This window comes from Helianthus annuus, chromosome 13 (assembly GCF_002127325.2).
Source record: "Helianthus annuus cultivar XRQ/B chromosome 13, HanXRQr2.0-SUNRISE, whole genome shotgun sequence".
NCBI classification, from domain to species: domain Eukaryota; kingdom Viridiplantae; phylum Streptophyta; class Magnoliopsida; order Asterales; family Asteraceae; genus Helianthus; species Helianthus annuus.
The window spans coordinates 9322464-9336410 of NC_035445.2; the positions used below are offsets into that span (position 1 = coordinate 9322464).

The window sequence follows — 13947 nt, forward strand, 5'->3', positions numbered from 1 at the left end:
TGTTATATTTATGTGTTTTACCTTATTATTTATGTACGTTCATCATGATACATGAATTTTGGTCAAAGTCAAAGCGAAGCGAAGCTAAAGTTCATGTAGAACATTGAGACACTCTATATTTATTTGTGTTCATAACATATGAATTTTTGGTCAAAGCCAAAGCAAAGCCAGAGTTCATGTAGAACACTAAAGACGGTCTATTATTTATATCATTCATTATGCCTGAAAGTTGGTCAAAGCCAAAGCGAAAGCAGAACATTAAGTTGGTTTTTATTTACGTATGTTCATAATACATGAATTTTGGTCAAAGCCAAAGTGAAACCAAAGTTCATGTAGAACAATAAGTCAGTCTATTATATATGTTCATAATGCATAAATTTTGTTCAAAGCCAAAGCGAAGCCAAATTTATGTAGAACATCAAGACAATCTGTTATTTATGTATGTACATGAAGGGGTAAGGTCCCAAAAACCTCATAAAAAGGATTTGAGACCATACCACAAACTGGCCTTTCAACCTTTTAACCTTGCGCGGCCGCGCATTGGTCTCACAAAAGGGAGAAAGTAATCAACAAGCTATGGTCGCAGGCCCAAAGGAAAGCATAAAATCCTTGCGCCTTCTTCCATTAGCAAAGGATTAAAATCCTAAAGATCAATACTTCCGCCCAAATATCCAAACTTGGATATCATTTTACCCAGACTTGGGATTTATTCATCTGTGTCCATACAGTAAGGTGTCACACTAGATTACAGCAGTAATCTTCTAGAAAGAATATGATCGTGCACCACCCAGACGGTTATAACCGTCTGGACACGTGTCATTACCACAAGCATCCCTGAAATCACAACAAAAGCATGCAATTGGAGAATGATCTCCACTTAAATCACTTTCCACGTGGCAATCCCCCAGCCATAGATCAAACCACGATCCGTGTGCATTCACATCGGATCGAGGTTACTTAACATGGAATTAAAGAACTTAACGGAAGGAAATAGAACCGCTACGGCGTTAGCATCTTCCGTCATCTTTTCAATAACAGGTTTTCCCTCCCAAACTCCCGGTTATAAATTGGAGAACTGTTCAGGTATAAAGGCAGACCACATTTACCTCTCAAATACTTTTCTCTTCTCCATTACCAATACATATTCTCACACCGGAGTCGGGTCAAGGAGAGAACCCTCTTCTCCCCTTGGCGAGGCTAACGGTGCTCTGTTTTGCAGATTCACCGGAGAAGAAGATCGGCAGTAACTGAATCAACCGAGGGAGAGCTAACCCTTTTATGCGGAATCAAACCCTCTAGATATCTCGGTTCCGGCCATTTATCTAGTGTTTCTTCAGTACATAATGTGTCTGAATTTTCGTCAAAGCCAAAGCGAAGCCAAAATTCAGGTAGAACCTTAAGTTAGTCTGTTATTTTGGTGTTATAGTAGACTATATCTTCAATATAATAATTTGTGTCTGCCTTATTTGATTACCATAATGTAAATCACTCTAAGTTTCTTCTTAAGTTTGTATCCCATCTATTTCATCTACTCTAATTTTAAAACCTAAAATGTTTTGCTTACTAAAGAGTTTCTACAAAATTTGCACTTATTCGATTGTTGATTATCTCTTAAGGCATGACAATCCTACTGCTCTTTTTTGATAAAAGTATTACAGAAGAAAATTAGAGCATGACTAGTGGGATAAGTCAAATATTATATCTCTTATGATAATCAAGAACTCATTTAATTATTGTTGCCATATGAGCTATTCTGGATTGTAAATTTCCTAAGGCTAATTTGTTTTCTTTGGAAGAATCAAAATAACTCCTAAGACGCATGCATTATTCTAGATTCTTACTATAAAGTTAGTGGCATATGTGAATACATTATGATGTACAATACCATGACCCATAATTTAAAGATTTACACATGGAAATCAGTACACTTTTCTGGTGCATTACATATAACTTTTCCACTAATACCATAAGTTGTCTTAGGAATCAACTATAACACTCAAGAGTACTAAAGAAAAATGAGTGTATTGATTAGCAGCATATGTACAATAAAAGGAATGCATGCAACTGGAAAATTAGATGTTGTTCATCTCACCACCACTAAACCTAAAAGGAGGATACTTTTAAGATTCAGAGATAGTTTACAAGTACTACTTCCAGCTATATGTTTCTTCAAAGGAAAGTCTCAGTGCAGGTTTATGCCATTAAACTAGGCATGAGCATCGAGACTATCCATAATTCAATGGAGCAGCTGGCTAAGATAAGTAGTAAGATATTTATGATATTTAAGTTTGCTAATAGTAATATTCTAACCAACACATGACCGGTTGACTCTAGTTCTATGTGTTTCCTTACCAGAAACCAACAAATAATTAACATGAGAGTTAGTGGCAAAATTTTATGTTAAGACTATAAGAACCATAATAAACTGTTTTATAATTGGGTTTTATGATACCTTATATATTTTGTAGATTATTCAGAATTTAGTATCAATATAAAAGCTACATTATGATAGTTGTTAGGTTTGCATAGTTAAAACAAAGTCACTCTTACCTTAAACTCTCATATTATTTGTCATCTCAATCTGGATAGACACCTTATAAGATAGAACTAGATGATGCTACTTTTTCACAACCTTTTGTTATCATAAAAATGAAAATTAAACAAAAGTAAAATGAGACTTACAAATTCCATCCATTGAGACCAAATTTCATGAGAAATCATGACTAGGTTAGTGAAGGATGAAATATTATAAAATCTCATTCTTAGTGACTTATGAGCATGTGTTTTAAGCCTTAATAATTAAATGGCTAAGGGAATAAATCAAGTTCAATCAAAAATTATATTTCATTGGAACTTATCCTAAAATGAAATATTCAGATATTATTCATTTATCATACTATTTACTTGTGTCTAATATGTCCCTTATGGATCAAGGTATTAAAGAAATTAATTCATATATACTATGATTCCTTCTAAATATGTCCCTCAAAATTTTTTATAACATTTGGACATTAAGGAAATCAAGTCTAACATATATGACATGTTCCCACAGCACGTACATCACTGAAACTTATCTTATAGCATTCCTAGAGATCTAAAAGGATAGTGGGAGCATTAAGTGTCTTAATCTTAATTTGCGAGAGTTGCAAGATGTAGGGGAGTGAAAACTTGTTGTTACATCAATTTCTACCTCCTGTACAAGACACTGCTCCTTCAGAACTTTTCTCTTTAAAAATATACTGCTACTCTAACAAAATTTTCATTGTTGCTTAAACGTGGGCACACTCAGATTTCTTGCCAAAATTGTAATCCTCAAACAGAGAAACTACAATGAATAACTTCATTAATTTGTTTCTCTATTAGAACTTATTGGTCTTCTAATGTTGACGATAAGCATGCTAAATTGTTAAAGATTTTTAAGTCAGTGGGAGCAGTAAAAGTCCTTATCAGGACTTGCTGGAAGTGCAAGAGGTGGGGGGAAGAGACCTGCTAAATTTTACTCCGATTACACCTCTTGCACACCATACTGCACCAACTCTTACATGCTTAGCATTATGAAAGTGGTAGCAATTTAGGCAAGAGTTAATCCATAAAATTGAAACTCTTAATAAACCTAATAGTCAACTAAAGAGGCCATCTAGGTTTTAAAGCCTGCTAACTTTGTGATTATGTATCCTCCCTGACTGAAGTTGAAATGGATATTAGAAAGTTTATTGATCATTCATCTTCTAATTAAGCCATTAGCATCAATCAAGTTTCTAAATGGAATAAAAATTGTTATTAGCAAATTTGATTTTATGTGTCAAAATAACGTTTGGGATTTGGTTGAATTACCTAAATCCAAATGTAAACGTTAAAACACTAAAAGCAAGATTGATTGTTAATGGTTATGCCCAGAAGAGAATTATTTATCAAAGAATCATCTTACCTTTTCCTTACAAAATGTTTCTGTGATGATCGTTGTTGTTCTAGTGGCTTATAATCATTTAGAGCTACAAACAACTTTCCGTAAACAAAGAGTTACATGTTCATAAAACAACTTGAAAGTTCTAAACTGAAGGTCAAGAACACTTACTTTGTATGTCAATAACTTCCATGTTTGGGTTGAAGCAAACATCAAAATATGATGAAATATTAATGCAATTCTTTTCATCAAGTGGATTTATGTACGTACTTCAAGTTGAGTGTGAGCAACTAATGTAAACTTGTCCTTATATAGATGGTACTCTTTTGATAAGTATATGTTAAATAAGTCAAATAATTTCTCACGGATATTTTGATAAAATGAATCTCGAAGATACCATTTACATGAAAGATGTCACAATATATAATGAGATAGACCGAACCGGACATTAGTTTTTGTTCAAAGAGCTTTACTCTAAAGCGGGTCCTTAAAGATGTAACAAATTGTACTACTTTCCTTTAGAGGATAAAAGGATAAATGAGATTATTTCCTTATGTTTTGTCACACCCTCAAATTCCACATGCGGAGTATTACCGCGAGGCGTGCGACTGCCCAAGATCTAGCCACTAATTATTTTGAACCATTTACGAAAAGTGTAGGTTATAATAATGCAATTAGTGACTTAAGTTAAAATTTTCAAAAATATAATTTGTAGCGGAAATGTAACTTAAAACTTTTTACAGTTAGAAACCATGATTTAGATGAATATACAAAACGTACAGCTTACACACTCCATTCGTTTGCATTGTCCGTTCTAAGCTGTATCGAGCAACCTTCAAAGCATGCAGTAGGGTGTCAACATAAAGTTGGCGAGTTCACAAGTTGTCCAGTTTTAGTTCCAAAAACGTAAGTTGTTTAGATAAAAAATAATCACGTTATCGGGAGCTACCCAATCTGTAAGCGTACTAAACTGTAGATACCGGAAACTAGTGATTGTCAAGTTGTTGTGCCCCATTTGTCAATGTCTATCTTCATTGACCATGTTGTAAGGCCTACTAGTTCACACCCGATCCCCCCCGGTTACGGTGTGAGGTTTATCAAACCTAATAGTGTTATCAACTAATATCCTCTTCACCCCCGACGATTAATCGGTATTGTAAGTGGGGACTTTCCATGATAAAGTTTCGTTTAGTTTTGCTTGTTGTGATTTATAAATAATATCCAAACATATCCCCCCCGGGAATAGCAGTTTAACGTACACAATCGTATTTTCCCCGGAAATATTAGTTTAACAGTATCCTTTACCAGGATAGTAGTTCGTCCGTGTCCCCCCGGGACACATGCTTTTAGTGTGTGAACTAACCTTGGTTTGCTCGGCAGATAATTTACTCGTTTTAACAGTCGGTCAACCACATCCTATTATTGTAACCAATAACAGTTAGCCGTGTATGCAAGTAGTTCGCGTACTATTACACGTATCTAACACATTGTGTCCATGTCATAATATCATGTATCACATAAATAAATAGTCGGGCCATATACAGATTTACAATACAAGTCCAATAACCCAACAGTAGCTAAGTCAATCCATTATGTATATATATATATATATATAGCTAAGTCAATCCATGTAAGTGTGCGGCCAAAAGGAATGCATGGCCCAGTTCTATGTGGGTGTGCGGTCCGTTCACGAGTGTGCGATACATTACCAGGCGTGCGGTCACCTGGTAGTGTGCGGTCTTGAAATCAGACGTTAGTACAATTCACAAGTGTGCGGCTTACTCATATCAGGCCAAAACGTAGCACTGTGCGGCCCATCATCCTATCCGGCCCAACATAAGTGTGCAGCATACATGAAGGTGTGCGGCCTCCTCATGTGTGCGGTCATACCGTGCTTAGTTGTACCCTGTGCATCTTGTGTTTGTAACACAAAGTGTGCGACCAATTAATTAGCACCAAACACAAATTCTTGTTTAAATAATCATCACTATCTTTTCAAGCATATACATACTAGTTGCCTTGTTATTATTAACATGTCAGACATAATTCGTCAAACCCAAATATCATACAAGCCAAAGTTTTCATTTATTATTACTCCATTATCAAATTTCTAGCTTTAACATATCATCACAACGTTTATTTCCGAATATTACAAATTTCTACAAACAAACATGAGGCATTTAGTCTATGCATCAAATCATCATATTCGTATGCCATCAAAACAGTTAATAAATAAATAAACAATCGGCCAATATCATCGGATTGATTATGACTTATATCAAAGGTAAAAAATCTAAATAAATCAATCATACATATATAGATTGTCGTGAGACCATCCTACTCCTCATAAACATCAGACTTGAGAGAAACACATCATATACAGTGCACATTTTATCCTAATCCTCACAAACATCAGGTGAGAAGCAAGGGGGTGTAACTTTGCCGGCCAGAAAGGGCGTCAGAACCCTTTCTCCGGTCACCGAATAGTCTAGTCGAGGGAGAAGGAAAAAAGAATGTGTGACTGATGTTATTTCATTTAGGGTTTTCTTTAAAAAATGAGGCGTGAGGTTTTATAAGATAAATATATATAAACTCTAGGGTTTTAGGGTGTGATAAACTTAGATTGGGCTTGGGTCGCGTATATGAACCAGTAAAATATTATGCGTCTCGTTTGAACGAACTAACCCGTTTAACTATCAACTAATTATAACAGTAATATATATATATATATATATATATATATATATATATATATATATATATATATATATATATAGGGGACCGCTAAAATGAAAACCACCTCCAGTTGTAAGAACCATGAGAACTTTTTGATCCGGGGCGAGTTGGACCAAAATTTTTTTTCATAAATGTAGATGCGTGTATTATAAACACATATGTAAAAAAAAAAAATTCAAAAAAAAAAAAAATGTCATGAGTGTAATTTTGAGCACCACAAGTTTGTTTTTACGGGTACCGTAAATTTTATTTAAAATTTACAGTACCCGTAAACACAAACCTGTGGTGCTCAAAACTACACACACGACATTTTTTTTTGAATTTTTTTTTACAGATGTGTTTATAATACATGCATCTACGTTTATGAAAAAAATATTTGGTCCAACTCGCCCCATACGGTGTAGTTCTCATCGTTTCTTACAACTGGAGGTGGTTTTCATTTTAGCGGTCCCCTATATATCTATACTACTTTAATAAACATATATGAAGGACAAGATGGTAATTCAACAAGGTGTTGAAAACACACTTAATGCACAATGTACAAGTGTTAAGGCACAAGAAAACACAAAACCATTTACCCTTTACACGGATCTACATCTGCCGTCCATTTTTTTAACTTTTTCACACGAATCTACATCTGGACCGTCCATTTGACTTCACACGGATCACCAATTGCTTTCTCTCTCATTCCTCACACATCTCACAAAACAACATCAGATCTTCTCTCTCTCTTCTCTCTCTCTCTCGGCGATCTAGGGTTTCATGAGAGTATGAGGATGAGCTTGGTAAGACGATGCGACGGTGCGACAGTGTTGAGGACCTAACCATCGCCTCCAACAATGGTGGCTAGGGTTTCTTACAGATCTGACGTATAATTTTCGGAGAGTTTTGGTAAATTGGCGACCATACATACGATATCAGGTGAGTTCTGGTTTCGATCGTTTAATTTCCGGCCATATGAGTTTTGCTTTACGACTTTGCTTTTTGTTCTAAGCAAGTGTACGTCTCTTCTCTAGCCTTTCTCAAGATGCTTAAACACAGTAAGTACCAAATAATAGGGCTTCATTATGTTAAATTGTTCTTTTCATACTTTTGTATACGTTGGATTACAGTTGTAAAGTGCACAAGTATAATGTCTTATCCATGAATATTAGACATGTTTGAGGGGTACACCAAAAAGAAGCTCATTGTTACCAAGAACCAGGTACTATTCTTGAACATATGTGTTTTATTGTTTTATATAATTTATCAGATGTTTGGATCTTTAATTATCTTTATATGAAGAGTTATACTGGTTTATTCCATATTTTTTATATAGAGTTTGGGTGTTTTTGAATAGATCTTTAAATCAAACAAGACCATTCATTTGATAATTTTGTATATCTTTTTGGGTTCTTGATATAGCTGGTAGTGCATATGGGAAGGAAATCGATATTTGGAGTGCAGGGGTAATGTTGTATATTCTATTAAGCGGTGTGCCTCCATGTAGGGATTGGATGTTAGTTTGAATTTGGGTTCCTCTTCGTTGGCTGATGGTTCGAAATGGACGGATTGGATCGTGGCGGTCATTATAAACAGCCGAAAGTTAATTCCTTGGCAATGTGAGACCTTCTTACTGTTAACTTTTTTTTGTTTTGATAGGCTTTGTGATTATTGTTAAAATATGACTGATTAAGGTTAAAAACTTAAATGGTATTTGACGGTTTTTTTCAAGAATTAATTAATATTTTTGGATAAAAGAATATTAATCGATCTACCCTCCACTAAACGATAAAGACAAGGAGGCAAGATGCTAAACCATCTCAGTATTGAGTTATTTACAACCAATCAATTAATATGGGTGTTTACTTGTACCAATAATTGTTTTAAATGAACCAATGGGTTGTCGTGCATCGTATGTTTTAGTTTTTCTTTTTCTGTTTTTTATGGACCCAGAAATTGCATAAATAGAATGTAATACCAGCATCTGTAGTAGGCGGTAACAGATCTGTTTGTTTGTCTTTCTTGATTTGACAACATTGGCGAGCTACTTTTGTTTAATGTTAGGTTATCAGCACACGGAGAGTAAAAAAACAATGTTGACTTCCCGAAGTGGGCAAGATATTCGAGAAGTATAGATATTTCTTTTCTTATATTCATAAGACTTCTTACAACTACAACTCTTTTTTATAGACAATTCATTTCTCTTGCAGGCTCGTGAATATCTTTCTACACTAAGTGACCTCAGTTAAACTCAAAATTTTGCAGAGATTGAAAATGTAGAGGTGAGATTTAATGACGGTATCTTTTAGGGATGTCGACATAATGTATGTATTAGACAAGTTTCTTTTTTGTATTAATTAGGAAGTAGTGCATAAGTTATAAGTTTTCCCAGTAACGTGTCCGGTATACTTGCAGGGCCTTGTGAATTTTGATGAAATTCTACAGGAAGTTGATGGCATTATCCTTGCTAGAGGGGATTTACGGATTGACCTTCCACCAGATAAGGTCGGTTTTTGTCTTCATTTGAAGTAAATTACTGTAGAACTATGACCAATTTATTTATTTGTACACAGGTATTTCTGTTTCAAAAAGCAGCTGTGTACAAATGTAATATGGCTGGGAAATCGGCTGTTGTTACTCCCGACAACTTGAGGCCCACCCGTGCTGAAGCTACTGATGTTGCTAATGTTGTTTTAGATGGCAAGTATCTAATTTTATAATGATAGTAAATAATACAATATCAGTAATATTATATCATATAGAATAAAACAAACGTCTTGTCTTGTATCAGGAGCTGATGCAATTCTTATAGGTGCTGAGACAATGTGGGGGTTGTACCCTATTGAAACTATCTATATTGTTGGTAAAATTTGCGTTGAGGTATTAATTGCTTGATTATATTCTTTTGATTACACCAGAGAAATGAAAAAAAAAATCATTGCTTGATTAAGTGTACAATTCCGTTTAGGGCAATCTGCACCAAATTAAAACGAATCTTAAACTTTTTCCTGATTTTAGCAACCACTTTTAGTAGTCTGAAAATAGAAACCGACTTACACTTTTAGTAGGCCCACCCGTGCGAGGTGTGTGTGTGAATTAAAGTTTATGAAGATGTTTTTAATTTCCCCGGTATACAAAATGTACGATTTAAGTATATGTAACATGAATTGTTATGCAGGTTAATTGCCAAGTACAAGCCTACCATGCCGGTGCTTTCTGTTGTTATCCAACACCTTAAAACAAATCAACTTTGCTGGACATTTACAGGCGGTTTTGAGGTAAATAAATCAACTTTTCAATGTAACGTTGGCCCATTGGCTAAGAAACCAGTACGATGAGTCTTTAGATCATGAAAGTTTAGTCTTAATTTTTGGTTTTAACCTAAAACCGAACTGACCTGACCCAAGTTATATAACCGATAGCTGATTTAAAATGACCCAAGTTATATAATTGCGTCATGAATTGCGTTCATGTTTGTAAATCGCTGACCTATTTTGACCTTTTCCATTACAGGTGGACGAAGATAGCAGGAACTGATCTTTTGCTTGGTGATGTTGTGTCAGTCGGTTGCGCTGCTGGTCAAGATGGAGAGGAAAAAACTGTCCCCGCAGATATGCTTATTCTCGCAGGAACTGCTATTGTAAACGAGGCTATCCTTACCGGCGAGTCAACGCCCCAATGGAAGGTGACATAATTTCCAGATGATATTTCTCTCAAATCTAGCAGAATTCCTTATCTTTATCAATAATCGCACAATATTATACTCATGAATGGTCAGTGTAAAAGTGAATATATGATTCCATGTGTACTGACTTTTTGATTTTGGGTTTGTGAGTTGAAGTGGATCCCCGTTCTTAATGGATGGATTTTTGGGTTTGTTTAGGTCAAACTAGACTTTGTAACGAATTAAGTTACGTACCTTGTGAGTTGAAGTGGATCCCCATTCTATGCTCTCTTTTGAGTTAAATGTACACAACATTGAATAATTTCGAGAATCCCAAGCGCTTGGCCTTGAGTTTTCTAAACCATCTCTAATGCTGGCATTGGGTTGTCAAGCGCTTCAAAAGCTCGAGTATTTAACTTCAAAAGTGTATCCAACTAATGTCTTTCTTTCACAGAGTGCAAAAACAAACCTAAATGTGGAGCAAGTTTTCTTTTCAATAGCAACAGATATCAAGCAAAGACTTACAGAAACCGACACCAAGGCCGAGGTATTTTCGACCAATTTTTTTATTACAAAAAGAATGAAAAATCATTGCGCTTCACCAGAACCGACCTAATCGTTGAGATAGGAGAAAATCGGTCGGTTTGGGTTGATTATGGTTTTTATACGCTTCAATTCATGGTTTAAAGTTTAAAAGATAGGGGTGCTAAACGGGTCGTGTTCGCAGGTTGGGGGGTTTAACCCGAACCTGAACTGAACCTAAAAATCGTGTTATACATATGAACCCGAACACAACCCGAATATTCGTGGGCTGATCCAAACACGACCCGTTCAACGCAAATAATGTTTTCCGCAAATTAATATATTAAAGTTAAATTTTACTACAAAAAAACAGAAATGTATATAATACCATTACATTTAAATTATAAAAAATATAATATAATATAAATGGATTAACCGAGTCAACCCGCAAACCTGACCGGGTTGACATGAACCCGATCCGTTTAGCTAAACGGGTTCGCGGGTTCAACCTGAAACTGACCCGACCCATTTAGACTAAACCCAAACCCGTAAATGTTGTGTCGTGTTTTCGGGTCGTGTCGGAAATTCACACCCCTATTAAAAGACCAGGTTAACGGGTTGGTGAACTGTTAATACTGGTCGTTTACCTTATTTATATTATAGAATAAGCAGTTATATGCATTGTACATTCTCATGTATTATACTTTCTTTTTAATTTTTGGTACAAAATAATGATTCAAAAAAAAGACTGGTTCAATTGTTTCGGATCGTGAACACCCATATTTTTCACAGGGATCTTTTAAGTTGAAACCGTCAAAAGTGATTGATTTTTGTCAGCCCAATCTACCATTTTTCAAAATCATTCTTATTGCTACAGGCCAAAGTTTTAGTTGAAATCTCATATAAACTGTCATAACTACTACCACGCCAAACAAGTTTCTAAAAGTCAAAATGGGAGTTGACTAAAGTTGGTTTTGTTTGTGATCAGGGCTTGGCTGAGAAGTACAAGAAAACCGTTGCGCAAGTGGTTCTGCGATGGGGCATACAATGAAACACCATAATCATCGCTAAATCATTGAAGCAAGAACGAATTGAATAGAATTACAAAGTGTTTGACTTTGAGTTGACCAATAAGGAGATGAAGAACCATAAAATGGCCAAGGAAATGAAGAACCATAAAATTGCCAAATCCTATGATAAAAGAATTGATCATATGTTTGTATGTCTTGATCAGTGCATTCTTGTCTGTGACAGCTAGAACGTAAATTTGCTATGTGTTTCCTCATGTGTGTGATTACAGGCCAAAGAAACATGTATGCATGCATGTTAAATGTAAAGGAAACACTTTTGTTTCGAACTTAATCAAATTTATTTGCAAATATACAGAGTGTCAAGACCCTGAAGGCTAAAACAATGATTAATCGTGCATAGATTTCGACCATTGTCATTTTGATATTAGACAACAAAATAAATTTGTATAAAAATTATTTATCTCAAAGTAAAATGAATTTGCCGGACTCACGTGACATAAAAATACTATTTTCTTAACTATTGGACTGAAATAGATATTTTGGACAAAACACAGTGACTATTGACTAAAATAGTATTTAACTCTATTTAAAATGGGTCGATTTTAAATTCTAAATGATTATGTTTATGATAAATGTTTTCTCATTTATGTGTTAATTTATTGTACTGGGGTAATAGTTACCAATAGTAGTTGATAATTTTAATGTTAAATTATCATTCATTTATAAAATACAATACGAATAATAAATCTAACACAAGTACCATACAATAGGTCAAGAGTGATAAACTAACATAAACGTAGATCGCGTTGTAAATTGTCTCTCCCGCATCGCACGGGTTTCCTACTAGATTTTAATTATGACCCAACTGAACTGAACCTTCTCATACACACCCTTAGAATTACTAAGTGTTGTGTTTTCCTTTGCATCGCGAATTTGGTTTTGGTTATGGATCAAAACCGAACCGCCCCGTACATAGCCCTAAACTCACCAACCTAAGTGATATGTTCCCGCCGCATCGCGCGGGTAAACGACTAGTATATATATATATATATAGGGGAAGGTTCAAATGAAAACCACTAGTTATTGTGAAAACTCGAAAACTAATTAAAAAAAGCCAAAAAAACATACAAAAAAATTTTTTTTTTAATTTTTTTTTGCAATCAAAATTTCGCAGGTTTTTTAATATAGAAAAAAAAAATTTTCAAAAAAAAAAAAAATTTTTTTGTGTAGTGCACATGTGTAATACTGCACATATGTATGTGTACTACACATGTGTATTATTACACATGTGCATTACACAATTTTTTTTTTTTTTTTTGAAAAAAATGTTTTTTTTATATATAAAAACTAGCGATTTTTATAAAAAAATTGAAAAAAAAAAATTGTGTGTTTTTTAGGCTTTTTTTAGTTAGTTTTCGAGTTTTCACAATAAAAGTGGTTTTCATTTGAACCATCCCCTATATATATATATATATATATATATATATATATATATATATATATATATATATATAGAAACGGGATCAAGAGAAAACGCTCAAAAGTGTGAGAACGCATCCTAGCCCAACACGTGTCCCGCGGCATAGAGAAGGGCGGAGGGGCTTTTTTGTTTTTTCATTCTTCTTTTATTTTCACAACGCGATATAATATTTTATGGCGGCTAAGTTTTTTTTTGACGTTAATTGTAATTTTTAAACTTTTTGGCGTTGAATTAATTGTTTTTGTGTCACATATATAATTTTTTGGCGTTATAGCGTTTTCTGGTTAATTTTTTTGGCATTTTTGGCGTTTTGTATAATAATTCACTACGAGTCATTAAAATTTGCATAAGATTACAGAAAACCAATTTTTTTGGTGTTTAGTGAATTTTTTGGCTTTTAATACCCTTTTTACAAGGTGCTTTGCCAGCAGCTATTCTCCCAGTTTTCATACTACTAGCGTTTTGGTGTTTGTAGTTTTTGACGTTTTATATAATAATGTATTTTATTTATAGAGAATTAGATAACAAAACAACATATAACTTGATATCAAAACAATATAAAATGAAAACAAAAATAATACAAAATGGTAATCTAATTTTTCTTCCAAATCTTCAATGTCATCAGCCT

At 34.3% G+C, this 13947-nt stretch overlaps 1 long non-coding RNA gene across 1 annotated transcript; it reads left to right on the forward strand.

Annotated features, from left to right (window-relative positions):
- The first annotated feature begins 9433 nt into the window (after positions 1–9433).
- LOC110902541 lies at positions 9434–12205 on the forward strand. Its single transcript, XR_002571195.2, has 5 exons — positions 9434–9502; positions 9801–9900; positions 10136–10307; positions 10741–10833; positions 11797–12205. It is a non-coding gene; the product is annotated as an uncharacterized LOC110902541 (long non-coding RNA).
- The last annotated feature ends 1742 nt before the right edge of the window (positions 12206–13947 follow it).